General features: G+C 34.5%; 1 non-coding gene and 1 pseudogene across 1 annotated transcript; one reads left to right on the top strand and one right to left on the bottom strand.

Annotated features, from left to right (window-relative positions):
* Positions 1-4,842: 4,842 nt before the first annotated feature.
* On the bottom strand, positions 4,843-5,037 carry LOC123325331 (annotated as a pseudogene).
* A 7,277-nt stretch (positions 5,038-12,314) lies between these two features.
* LOC123325439 lies at positions 12,315-12,389 on the top strand. Its single transcript, XR_006540443.1, has one exon.
* The last annotated feature ends 672 nt before the right edge of the window (positions 12,390-13,061 follow it).

The raw sequence follows: 13,061 nt of genomic DNA, 5'->3' as shown, positions 1-13,061 counted from the left end.
ATATATTATAAAACATGTCATGCTCTCTAGAATCCTGTTAAAAGAAGTTCCACTTCTCGTGAAGATCTATACTTAAGGAGTCTATTCCTTTGATCTTTCATCAATGCCACACCATCTTGATTATCATAGATTTATAGCAAGTCTTTTTTTTAATAAAGATTTTATTTATTTATTTTCAGAGAGAGAGAGAGAGCACAAGCAGGGGGAGCGGCAGGCAGAGGGAGAAGAAGGTTCCTGGCCAAGCAAGGAGCCCCATGCGGGACTTGATCCCAGGACCCGGGGATCAAGACCTGAGCCGAAGGCAGACACACAACTGACTGAGCCACCCAGGCATCCCAGCTTTATAGCTAATATTGAAATAGAATAGTGTCAGACCTCCAACTTGTTCTCCTTCAATATTATGTTGGCTATTCTGGGTCTTTTGCCTCTTTATATAAATTTTGGAGTCAGTTTGTCTATATCCATAAAACAATTTGCAGGGATTTTCATTGGGATTGCATTGAATATATAGACCAAGTTGGTCTGGAAAGAAGTGACATCTTGAAAGTATTTTGAGTATTTCTATCCATCTTTCTCCATTTATTTAGTTCTTTGATTCCATTCCACAGAGTTATGTAGTATCTTGTACATCTTTTGTTAAATTTATCCTTAAGTATTTCATTTTGGGATGCTAATGTAAGTGGTATTATGTTTTTAATTTCAAATTCCTCTTGCTTATTGGTAATATATAGCAAAGGGATTGACTTTTGTACTAAAAACCTTGCTATAATTGCTTATTAGTTCCAGGACATTTTTTTTTTTGGTCTTTTTATTTTTTCAAATTTTCTACTTAGACAAAGATGACCTCTGCAAGCAAAGACAGTTTTATATCTTCCTTCCCAATCTGTATAACTTTTATTTCCTTTCCCTATAATTGCATTAGTTAGAAGTTCAGTATGATGTTGAAAAGGAGTGGGAGGGGACATCCTTGTATTGTACCAGATTTCATCGGGAAAACTTTGAGTTTCTTACCATTAAGTATGATGTTAGCTGTGAAATTTTGCAGATAGTGTTTACCACAGTTAAGAAAGTTTCCTCCAGATGTTTTGTTATTGTTATTATTGTTTGTTTGGTTTTTTATGATGAATGGGTGTTGGATTTTGTCAAATGTTTTTTTCTGCAACTATTGAGATGATCATGCAATTTTTCTTTTTTAGTCTGTAATTCATTTAATGTAATCCATTAATTTATTTCCAAATCTTGTACCAGACTGGCATAACTGGACTAAATCCCACTTAGGTGTGGTGTATAATTCTTTCTATGCATTGTTGTACTCAAATTGCTAATATTTGTGGAGAATTTTGCATCCAGGCTCATGAGGGACCTTGATTTGCAGGGTTTTTTTTTTTTTTTCTTTTTTTTTTAAAGATTTTATTTATTTATTTAATTGACAGAGAGAGCGAGAGAGGGAACACAAGCAGGGGGAGTGGGAGAGGGAGAAGCAGGCTTCGGGCCGAGCAGGGAGCCCGATGCGGGGCTTGATCCCGGAACTCCAGGATCATGACCTGAGCTGAAGGCAGTCGCTTAACCAACTGAGCCACCCAGGCGCCCCTTTTTTTCTTATTATATCTTTGTTTGGTGTTGGTATTAGAGTAATGCTGGCCTCACAGAATGAATTATAAAGTGTTCACTGTACTTCTATCCTCTTAAAGAAATTGTAGAGGATTGGTATAATTCCAACCTTTAATATTTGGTAGAATTCACCAGTGAACCGATCTGAGTTTGCTATATTTTGTTTTGGAAGGCTATTATTTATTGATTAAATTTCTTTAATAGATATAGACTTTTCATATTGTACATTTCCTCTTATGTGAGTTATTTTTTTTAATTTTATTTATTTATTTGACAGAGAGAGACACAGCGAGAGAGGGAACACAAGCAGGGGGAGTGGGAGAGGGAGAAGCAGGCTTCCCGCGGAGCAGGGAGCCCGATGCGGGGCTCGATCCCAGGATTCTGGGATCATGACCTGAGCCGAAGGCAGACGCTTAATGACTGAGCCACCCAGGCGCCCTCCTCTTATGTGAGTTTTAACAAATTGTATCTTTCAAGGAATTGGTCAATTTCATCTAGATTACCAAATTTGTGGGTATAGAATTGTTCATTGTGTTTATTTATTGTGTTCATTTATTACCCTTTCAGTGTCTATGGTTTCAGCAGTGATCTCTCCTCTTTCATTTCTCATACTAGTAATTTGTTTCCTTTCTCTTTGCTTTTTTAATTAGCTTGGTCAGAGGCTTACTAACTTTATTGATATAGGAAAGAATCAGCTTTTACTTTTTTCAGATTTTCTCTTTTTTTTTCCCCTATTTTTGATGTCACTAATTTTTTGCTTTAATTCTTATTATTTTTCTTCTTACTCTGGATTTAATTTGCTCTTCTTTTTCTAGTTTCCCACAGTGGAAACTTAGATTATTTCAAACTAACTTTTCAAAGTGTAAGGTTAGCTGTCTTCCTAGCATAAATATAGATACATAGGTAGACAAATAAATGGCAGTCTCTAACACAATCCTATTCATTCTCAGGTAACAATATGTTACTTTCATCTTTATTTTGTAACTTTGCCATGCAATGCTTATATATTTCACACATTTTTATCCATCAAGCTATGTAAAATAATGTAAATTAATGTTTTAAAGTTTTATACAGGTTTCCATGACATTAAGCAAATATAACTAGAACTCGAAAATGATGGGGCACCTGGGTGGCTCAGTCAGTTAAGCGTCTGCCTTCGGCTCAGGTTATGATCCCTGGGTCCTGGGATGGAGCCCCATATCAAGCTCCCTGCTCGGTGGGGAGCCTGCTTCTCCCTCTCCCTCTGCTTCTCTGCCCTACTTGTCTTCTCACTTACTCTGCTCTCACTCTCTCTCTCTCTCTCAAATAAATAAATAAATAATCTTTAGAAAAAGAAAAAAAAAAAGTTTTTGACAGTCTTTTCAATTCTCCTACTATCATTCTGGTATCAAAATAAATAAATATATGGGGAGAACAATAAATGAATTAAAGACTCAAAAATGTAACTCCGTAAGAGAACATAGGCAGGAACTCTGGCTTCAAAACCAAGAACCTACACATCACAAAGTACTTTGCTATTAAAAAAATATCCTTTTTTTCCCCCTAGTATTCTGGAAAGCAGTAAGACAGTCATAAAACCAATTGATTTAACCACATTGGAAGTGGTAGAGATGAATGCAAGGGCTGTTTTGCCAGAATATGCTTTCTTTTCGTTAGTGAGCAGAAAAAGGAGCTAAAGTGGTAGGATGAAGATCAATGTAAGAGAGATCATGTGCTTATACAGGAATGGGTCCAAATCTGATGTACATCATAATACATAATGTGGTGTGATCAAATACAATTTATTCTGCTACAGTATGCATAGCTGTCATACAAGTCTTCTCAGATGATGTAGACTTAAAGATAGGAGAGTAAGTGGAGTTTACAGTATTCCAAATACAATTTTCACAGAATTTAAATAATTTTTAAGTAAACTAAGAAAAAGTGATCAAGAAATGCTTTGTTATAATTAAAGAGAAAGTCTTGAAGATACATAAGAGAGAAATGTCTGCAAAATTCTGAGTCATAGAAACAGAGCAAAAGATGTTATACTTACTCAGATTCCCTTCAAGTATAAAGTCTATTTAGACACAAAGGTTAAGCATTCAATAATTCATGAAATGTAGACTCAGTGATTCCCTAACTGGGGAAGGGGACTATGAGAAAATAAAACACCATCACTAAAAATCTGAATTAAAATAAGGAAAAAATTGAAATCAGTGAAATTATTCTTTATTATTCTTTATTATTCAGTAATTGTGGGCTTATGTCATTATACATTTGTCAATACCATTGCAAGTAATTAACCCAAATGTGGACTTTTGTTAGCAATGATGTACCAATATTGGCTCTTAATTGTAAAGAAGATACCACATTAATGCAAAATGCTAATGTTAGGAGAAATTGGGGTAGAGGAAGCAGGTGAGGGGGCACATGGGAATTCTCTCTACTTTTTTTAAAAAGATTTTATTTATGTATTTGAGAGAGAGAAAGAGAGAGCTAGAGTAAGCAGGGGAAGGAGCGGAGGGAGAAGGGCAAGTAGACTCCATGCTGAGCGTGGAGCCAGACGCAGGGTTTGATCTAATGACCTGGAGACCGTGACCTGAGCTGAAATCAAGAGTCCAATGCTTAACCAGCTGAGCCACCCAGGTACCCCCTCTCTGTATTTTTCCCTCAATTTTTCCGTAAACCTAAAACTTCCCCCAAAATAATGTCCATTAATCAAAAACCAAACCAAACAAAATAAAAACAATGAGTTATCAATATATGTCTATTATAACAAGTAAAAAAAAGCTAGCCATATTAAATGTTGATGGACTCTCACTCACTGGTGGTAGAAATGAGAAATGGCACAGCCTCTTTGAAAGATAGTTTGGCAGTTTGTTTCAAAGCGTAACAAAATCTTATCATAAGATACAGCAATTATGAAACTAGGTATTTACTCAATGTTGAAAACTTTTCAACTCATAGTTGAAAATTATGTACACATAAAAACCTGCACACAAATATTTATAGACACTTTATTCATAATTGCCTGAAATGGAAACAACTGAGACATTTTTCAAAAAGCATATGGATAAACAAATTACAGTAGACATGCATATTAGCATATTATTTAATGATAGAAAAATAATCCATTAAGCCAAGAAAAATCATGGGGAATCTTAAGCACATATTGAAAAATGAAAAAAAGTCATATTGAAAGGACTATACTGTATAATTTCAATTATATGCTCTTCTGGAAAAAAGCAAAACTATAGAGTTAGCGAAAAAATCTGTGATTGCCAGGGATTTGGGGTTATGGTAGAAAGGCCTAAAAAGTGAAGCACAGGTGTTTTTTGTTTTGATTTGTTTTTGTTTGTTCCTTTTTTATTTTTAGTTTTCAATTAGCAATAATCGCGCCTCGGATAAAGCTCATTGACTACGTTACTGCCACTGTGCAAAGCTCTTTTTTATTTTTAGATGGCAAAACTATTCTGTATGATATCGTAGTGGTGGATAGATGATATTATATGTTTATCAAATCAATATAACATTACAATTTTACATTTAGAAAATACAGCCCTAATACAGGCAAATTTAAAAATATATTCACAATGCCAACATGGACTGCAGTCTGTAACATGAGAATCTAAGTGTATTATAAATACATGAAACAATTACACTAGAAGTGTTGTGGACAAAAGTTGTTAAATTTTAGACACCATAGGAGTCTACAAGAATAAAAACAAAAAGGAACTGCACCAAAAAAACTGTCCTTTCATTGATAACATTGTTTCGCACTAGAGTATGTGATAACTATTGACACTTTGCTAAACTTGTATACTGGAATCAAATGCTTAATAAAAGGGCAACAGAATGTGGAAGCCAAGTTTATCACTGTTGGAATGAGAATTTGTAGATAAGCAATGGAGGAAGGTAGAATGATTCCCATGGTCATAGTTAAAGTTGGAGACATCAGGAAAAATGCAAGATTAGAGTAAAATAAACACACATGTTTACGTATAGAAATATTTATAATAGTGTGTGTGTGTGTGTGTGTGTGTGTACACGCATATATTTCTTTATTCTGCCAACCGAAGGGGCTTAAAAGAAATGAAATTCTAGTGGCAAAGAGCATATTTAGTACCCAGGTCTTGGTTTCTAATACCATATGCAATAAAAGGAATTAGATCTTTGTGGAGAATTAACTGATTCTAGGACGTAAGCAATAAAGATACAAGATGAACCTGGAGTAAAGAGGGAAGAAAGCAATGTGAAGAAACAGTTGCAGAGGAGAATGTGATGAGAACAGAGGTAGAAGTTGGAGAAATATTGTAGAAATATTTCTACAAGCCAAATAATGCCAAGGAATACTGGCAACCATCAGAAACTATGAGAGAAACATGGAAGGGATTCTCCTTCAGATCTTCAAGTAGGAACTCTACTGACACCTTGATTTCAGACTCCCAGCCTCCAGAACTGTGAGAGAATGAATCCCAGTTGCTTTAGTTACCAGTTTGTGGTACTGTTATGACAGTCTTAGGAAACCAATACAGATTTTGTTTCCAGGAAGTAGGGTGCTGCTGTCACAAATACTTAAATTATTGAAGGGGTTTTGGAATTGGGTAATGGGTTGAGACCAGATAATTTTGAAGCACTTGGTAGAAAAAAACAAACAAACAAACAAACAAAAAACCAAAAAAAAAACCCCTAGATATCCGTGAAGAGAAAGTTGGTTAGAAATATGAATTTTCAAGGCAATTATGGTGTGTGTGCCGAGGGAAATGAGTAATATGGTAGAGAAAGCTTCTGTTTTTTACGTATGTAATCATGAACAAAATGTTGGTAAAATATGTTAAAGGTGTCTCTGGTGTAGCCTCAGACGGAAATGAGGAGCATGTTACGGGAAGGGTGAACCCTGGAAAGGTGACCTTTGTTTTTAAATGGCAGAGAACTTGACTGAATTATGTTCTACTGTTTGGTGGGAAGTAAAACTTGTAAGCAATGAATTTGCGTATTGAGTTGAGAAGGTTTCCAAAGAGAGTATAGAAGGTGTGTCCTGGTTTTCCCTTGATGCTTACAGTAAATGTGAGAGGAAAGAGATTCAATGAGGAAGGAATTGGTAAACAAAATGGAACCAACACTTGGTGATTTGGAAAGTTCTCAGCCTATCTACATAGTTGCAAAAGATAAGAAAGCGTGCTTTGTAGAGGGAACATTAAATGTGTCGCTGGAAAACCATTTGCTAAGTTTACAGAAGAGATTAGGCATGTGATTTATAGATCCAGTCCGTATCTCAGCAGAAGCCAGAAATAGAGATCGGGTTATCCAGAAAGTATCTGTAGGGAACTCTGTGTCTAATGGCATGTAAATTGTATGAAAGACCAACAAGGATGATGAATTTTACACCAGCAGAAACACTGTCAGCCAGCACTGACAAGGACAGAAATGAGATAAAAGAAAATGACTCTGAGGGTAGAATGAAGGAAACGGAGGCCAGAGAAGGCAATGCTATTGGTCTAGTTAGTGTCTGGGTTGCCCAATGGGGCCTCTCCAAGCCAAGAGAGCATGGTCACCAGTCTGGCGCATTCAGAGGGTAGAGTAGTAAAGAGGGAAGAAAGCAATGTGAAGAAAAAAGGTTTTTTTTTTATTTGAGTATATTTGACACACAATGTTACATTAGTTTCCAGTATATGATATGGTTAATTCAACTTCTCTATATGTCATGCTATGCTCCCCACATGTGTAGCTACCATTCAACATTATCACATTATATATCACACAATATATCATTGACTATATTCCCTGTGCTCTGCCTTTTACTCCCATAGTTTATTTATTCCATAACTGGAAGCCTGTATCTCTAACTCCCCTTCACCGATTTTTCCCATCCTCCCACTCCCTCCCCTCTGGCAACATCAGTTTGTTCTCTGTATTTATAACTCTAGTTCTGATTTTTGTTTGTTTGTTTATTCATTTGTATTTTAGATTCCACCTATAAATGAAATTACATAGTATTTGCCAAGACTTCTTTTAAGCTTTTAATTTCTCCTTCTTGAAATGATAATGTCTACCTTACATACCACACTATGAATCTTTTTTTTAAAACTTGAGTCTTACAAATAATATTGTCAGTATAATGGGTCAAAATTAGAATCAGAAAGCAGAAGGAAAATTTAAAAATTCATAAATATGTAAAAATTTAGATTACATTGCTAAGTAACTGATAGATCAAAAAAGAAATCACAAAGTAAATTATAAATAGCTTTAATATAACTGAAAATGAAAATAAAACATAAAATCTTCTAGGATGCAACTAAAGCAGTACACAGAAGAAAATTTACAACTGCAATATGTCATTAAAAAACAAAGTTCTCAAATCAGTAACCTAACCTTCCAACCTTAAGAAATTAAAAAGATCATTAGAGCAAACTAAACCCAAAAATTTACCAGTATTTTATAGACAGGGCAACCAGACATTAAAAATAAAGATATCCAGATTGAAAGGAAGAAGTAAAATGATCCTTATTTTCAAATGGCATGTCCTTATAAATAAAAAAACCCTAAAGGATTCATTTATTAAAAAAAAACAAAAAATATTAAAACCAATAAACAAGTTCAACAAGATTCATTTAAAATCATTTGCATTTTAATATACTCCCAATAAAAAATTCAACTATAAAATTAAGTAAAAAATTCCATACAATAGAATCAAAAATAATAAAATACTTAGGAAAATTTTCAACAAAAGTAATGCTAGACTTGTATAGTGAAAACTGTAAAACATTGTGAAAGGAATTAAAGAAGATCTGAATAAATGGGAAAACATATGTTCATCGATCAAAAGACTTTATTATTTAGATGCCTCCATTTCCCTAATTGATGTACAGATTTAAGACTAGTCCTTATCAAAATCCCTGCTGGATTTGTTGCAGAAACTGTTAAAAGTGATCCTAAATTTTGCATGTAAATGGAAGGAACCCAGTGTGGTCCAAACAATCCTAAAATAGAAGAAATATTTGGAGGACCCACATGTCCTGACTTCAACATTTACTACAAAGCTATAGTAATTAAACCAGTGTGGTATTGACATATGGTGGACACATCGATCAGTGAAATAGAATTGGGAGTTCAAACACAAACCTTTACATGTATGGTCAGTTGATTGCAAGCAAAGGTACAAGATCATTTAATGAGAAAACAATAGCTTTTTCTACAAATATTACTGGAAAAACTGGATATCCATACGCAAAATAATGAAATCAGACTCTTTCCACAATTCATACACAAAAAAAAAACTCAAAAGGATTACAGAAGTAAATGTGAGTACTGAAATCATAAAACTCATAGGAAAAAACAAAGAAATAAGTCTTTATCTGGTTAGATAATGTTTTCTCATATTTAACACCAAAAAAAGTACAACTGACAAAATTAACAAAAAGTGGCCTCCATGAAAATCCAAAACTTTTGTGTTGCACACAATATCATCTCAGAAGGGAAAAGACATCCCCCAGAAGGGATGAAAATATATGCAATGACTTCTGGAATTTATATTCTGGAGTTTTATATTTACATTTATCAGAATATATAATTATTAAACTCAATAATAAATAAATCACCTCATTTAAAAAGTGGGCAAAGAATCTATACAGACATGTCTCCACTGAAGATATACAAATGATCAATAAGCATATGTAAAGATGTTCAACATCAAGTCATTAAGGAAATACAAATGAAGCTGAGATGCCACTTCATATCCAATAGGATGATTATACTTCCAAGGACACAACAACAAATGTTGATAAGGCTGTAAAGAATTTGAATGGTCATACTTTTCTTGTGATAATGCAAAATGGTGTACTTCGGAAAACTATTTGATATTTCCTCCTAATTTAAGCATTGTATTAACATACGATGAAGTTTTTCCACTTCTAGTTATATACCTAAGAGAAATAAAAACATATATCCACGAAAAAAGCTGCACACAAATGTTTATAACAGCACTATTCATTTTAGCTGAAATATGGGGGTAAATCTTGAATGTATATCAACTGATAAATGAATAGATATAATGTGGTTTTTACATACAATGTAATATTTATCCATACAATGTGAATGAAATATTGATGCATACTGAAGACTACTTATTGTATGATTCCATTCATATGAAATGTTCAGAACAGGGCAAATCTATAGAGACAGAAAGATCCCTTGGATCTGGAGGAATGTGGGATAAACAGCAATGACTGCTGATGGACATGGGGTTTCTTCTTAGAGTGATAAAAATGTTTTAAATTTAAATTGTGTTGATTGCTTCACAACTCTGTATATATTTAGAAAAACATGCTGAATTATACATTTTAAATGGGTATATTTCATGACATTTAAATTATATCTCTCTAAATATGTTAAATAATTCAAGTGAGGGGCGCCTGGGTGGCTCAGTCGTTAAGGGTCTGCCTTTGGCTCAGATCATGGTCCCAGGGTCCTGGGATCCAGCCCCACATCGGGCTGCCTGCTCGGCGAGAAGCCTGCTTCTGCCCCCACTCCCCCTGCTTGTGTTCCCTCTCTCACTGTGTCTTTCTCTGTCAAATAAATAAATAAAATCTTTAAAAAAAATTAAATTGAATTTGTTGTATTGATTTTTTAAATTAAATTATTTTATCAATTTCTCTATGGAGTATCCATCCTTTCTGTTAGATTTGAGTTTTGATTATTTTTCTACCTGTTTACATACCAATTTCAATTTGATTTGCATATTCATTAAAATCAGATCATTTGTGAAATAATTTACTGGAAAATATTTGATGAATCCCAGAAAGGACAACTGGAAACTGTGAAATCTTAGTGGTTATGGCAGTTATGCTTAGATTATATGAACACTGCTGTTCTAAAAATTCATTATAAATCATACCAAAGATCATATACAGGGAAAGGAAAGTCAGCAAACATTTCTCTTTTGAGATGAATATTTTTGTATCTCTTTATCAGGGAGGTACAATTGAATGAAAGACTTTGATAAACACATTAGTTCCTACTAGTGTATTTTCAATTCACAGTTATTTATTTATGCATCTATGTTGTCGTACAGGAAACCACAAACATCTGCAGCAGGGTAAGTATATCATGAGCTTTAGAGAAAGGCAGATCTGGAGTGAAATACAACCTTTGCCACTTACAAGATTGTGCAAGCTATTTAACCAATGAATCTCAGCATCCTCATTTGTTAAATGGGTAAGAGAGTGCAGGACGCCTGGGTGGCTCAGTTGGTTAAGCGACTGCCTTCGGCTCAGGTCATGATCCTGGAGTCCCGGGATCGAGTCCCGCATCGGGCTCCCTGCTCGGCGGGGAGTCTGCTTCTCCCTCTGACCCTCCTCCCTCTCATGCTCTCTGTCTCTCATTGTCTCTCTCGAAAATAAATAAATAAAATCTTTACGAAAGTTACTTAAAAAAAGAGTATTTTCAGGCGCCTGGGTGGCTCAGTCGGTTAGGCGACTGCCTTCGGCTCAGGTCATGATCCTGGAGTCCCTGGATTGAGTCCCGCATCGGGCTCCCTGCTCTGCAGGGAGTCTGCTTCTCCCTCTGCCCCTCCCCCCTCTCATGTGCTCTCTCTCATTCTCTCTCTCTGAAATAAATAAATAAAATCTTAAAAAAAAAAAAAAGAGTGCATACAGGGCAAAATCAAACCAAATCCAGGCGCATAGATTCAGAGGGCAGATTGGTGGTTGCCAGAGGGAAGGGAGCTTGGAGGACAAAATGGACGAAGAGGATCAAAGTACAAACTTCAGTTATAAAGTAAGTCATGGAATGTAATGTACAGCATGGAAAATATAGTCAATAGCATTTTATTGACTTTTTATGGTGACAGATGGTAGCTAGGTTTTTTGTGGTGATTATTTCACAGTGTACACAAATATTGAATCACTATGTTGTATACCTGAAACTAATAGAATATTGTATGCCAATTATGCCTCAATTAAAATGTGTGAATAGGGGCGCCTGGGTGGCTCAGTCGGTTAAGCGTCTGCCTTCAGCTCAGGTCATGATCCCAGGGTCCTGGGATCGAGCCCCGCATCGGGCTCCCTGCTCAGTGGGAAGCCTGCTTCTCTCTCTCCCGCTCCCCCTGCTTGTGTTCCCTCTCTCGCTGTGTCTCTCTCTGTCAAATAAATAAATAAAATCTTTAAAAAAAAAAAAAAAAAATGTGTGAATAAAGGAAAAAATAAGAGTGTATACACTGCAATATTGTGAGGATGAAAGTAAATGGCAAGTACTTAGACAATCTCCCCACAACAGATCTTTGGCATTTAATGAAGGTTGAACTTTGCAAATGTGGGTGTGGTTGTGTATGAATGTTCATATATCCATATATAAAGTACCGATATATTTTACTGTATTTTCAATTTAAATTTCTTAATTAAGATATCTAATTGCCTAAAAATTTATTGAAAATTTAGATATTATTCTGAAATTTGTTTAATTATTGAAGTTTAGATACTAATGACTATATTTTCATAACTTACTGTCTGAGTTTTGTTATTCTTGCTTTTGATGATTAAGGTAATGTTTTGGTTTATTCAAAGTATAAATGATAGAGAATTTATCACCATTTTATACTCATCAAATAACTATGACTTTATTTATTTTTACCATCAGAATTTAGTTGAGGATAAAATAGTTTATATCTATTTTAAATGGTTAACTATTTAATGCCTACTGTGATTTAAAACTGAGTAAAATTTTATGTGACTGTTCCTGGTACTGATTGCATTTGTTAGTTGTACAATGCAACCATAGGCGGTCACACACATCAAAACATATGGAAAAAAAAAAGAAAAAAAAAAGAAAACTGAGTAAAATTTTGCTTACTGACAAAGATTTATAATATTACACTTATCATGTTAATTCGTTAAATAATTTTAGTTGATATCTGAAACTTTAAGAATTTTGAAGCTTAAAAAATTCATCAATTGTTGATTAAGAATCATTTTACCTTGAATTTTCTAAAACAGTATTTATTAGTCCAAAGTAAATCTTTTGAGAAGTATGTGAAGCAAATCTATTTCCCAAGAGATAGTATATCACACTGTGTTGGAACAAACAAACACAAAAAACTGGCAGTGTATTTACATTTGCCCCAGGAGAACTGGTACTTCCAAATTTTGTGACAAAATCTAATACTTTGAAGGAAATCTGATCTTTTTGACAGCTCTACTGAGTTATCATCTCAAAAGCAGAAAGGACTTTGCAATTTCAGGAAATCAAGACAACTTATTATTAGGAGGTAAGAAAACATGATGTTTTTTTTCATGATAGTCAGTACAATGTTTCTTTGTCTCTAGAGCTTTAAACATTCCATTTGGCAATATTGTTCCATATTGAATTTTTTTCAGTTAATGCCATTTAGTTATTTTTATGTGGGTCTTTTCCATGAGTAAGAGAAAAAAAAGAAAGAGACAGGGAAAGAGAAGTCATTCACCATTATTTAAAAT

The sequence above is a fragment of the Neomonachus schauinslandi genome, chromosome 7 (genome assembly GCF_002201575.2).
Source record: "Neomonachus schauinslandi chromosome 7, ASM220157v2, whole genome shotgun sequence".
In the NCBI taxonomy this organism is placed as follows: Eukaryota; Metazoa; Chordata; class Mammalia; order Carnivora; family Phocidae; genus Neomonachus; species Neomonachus schauinslandi.
Note: the sequence above shows the minus strand (reverse complement) of the source record. Positions and strands in the feature narration are given on the sequence as shown.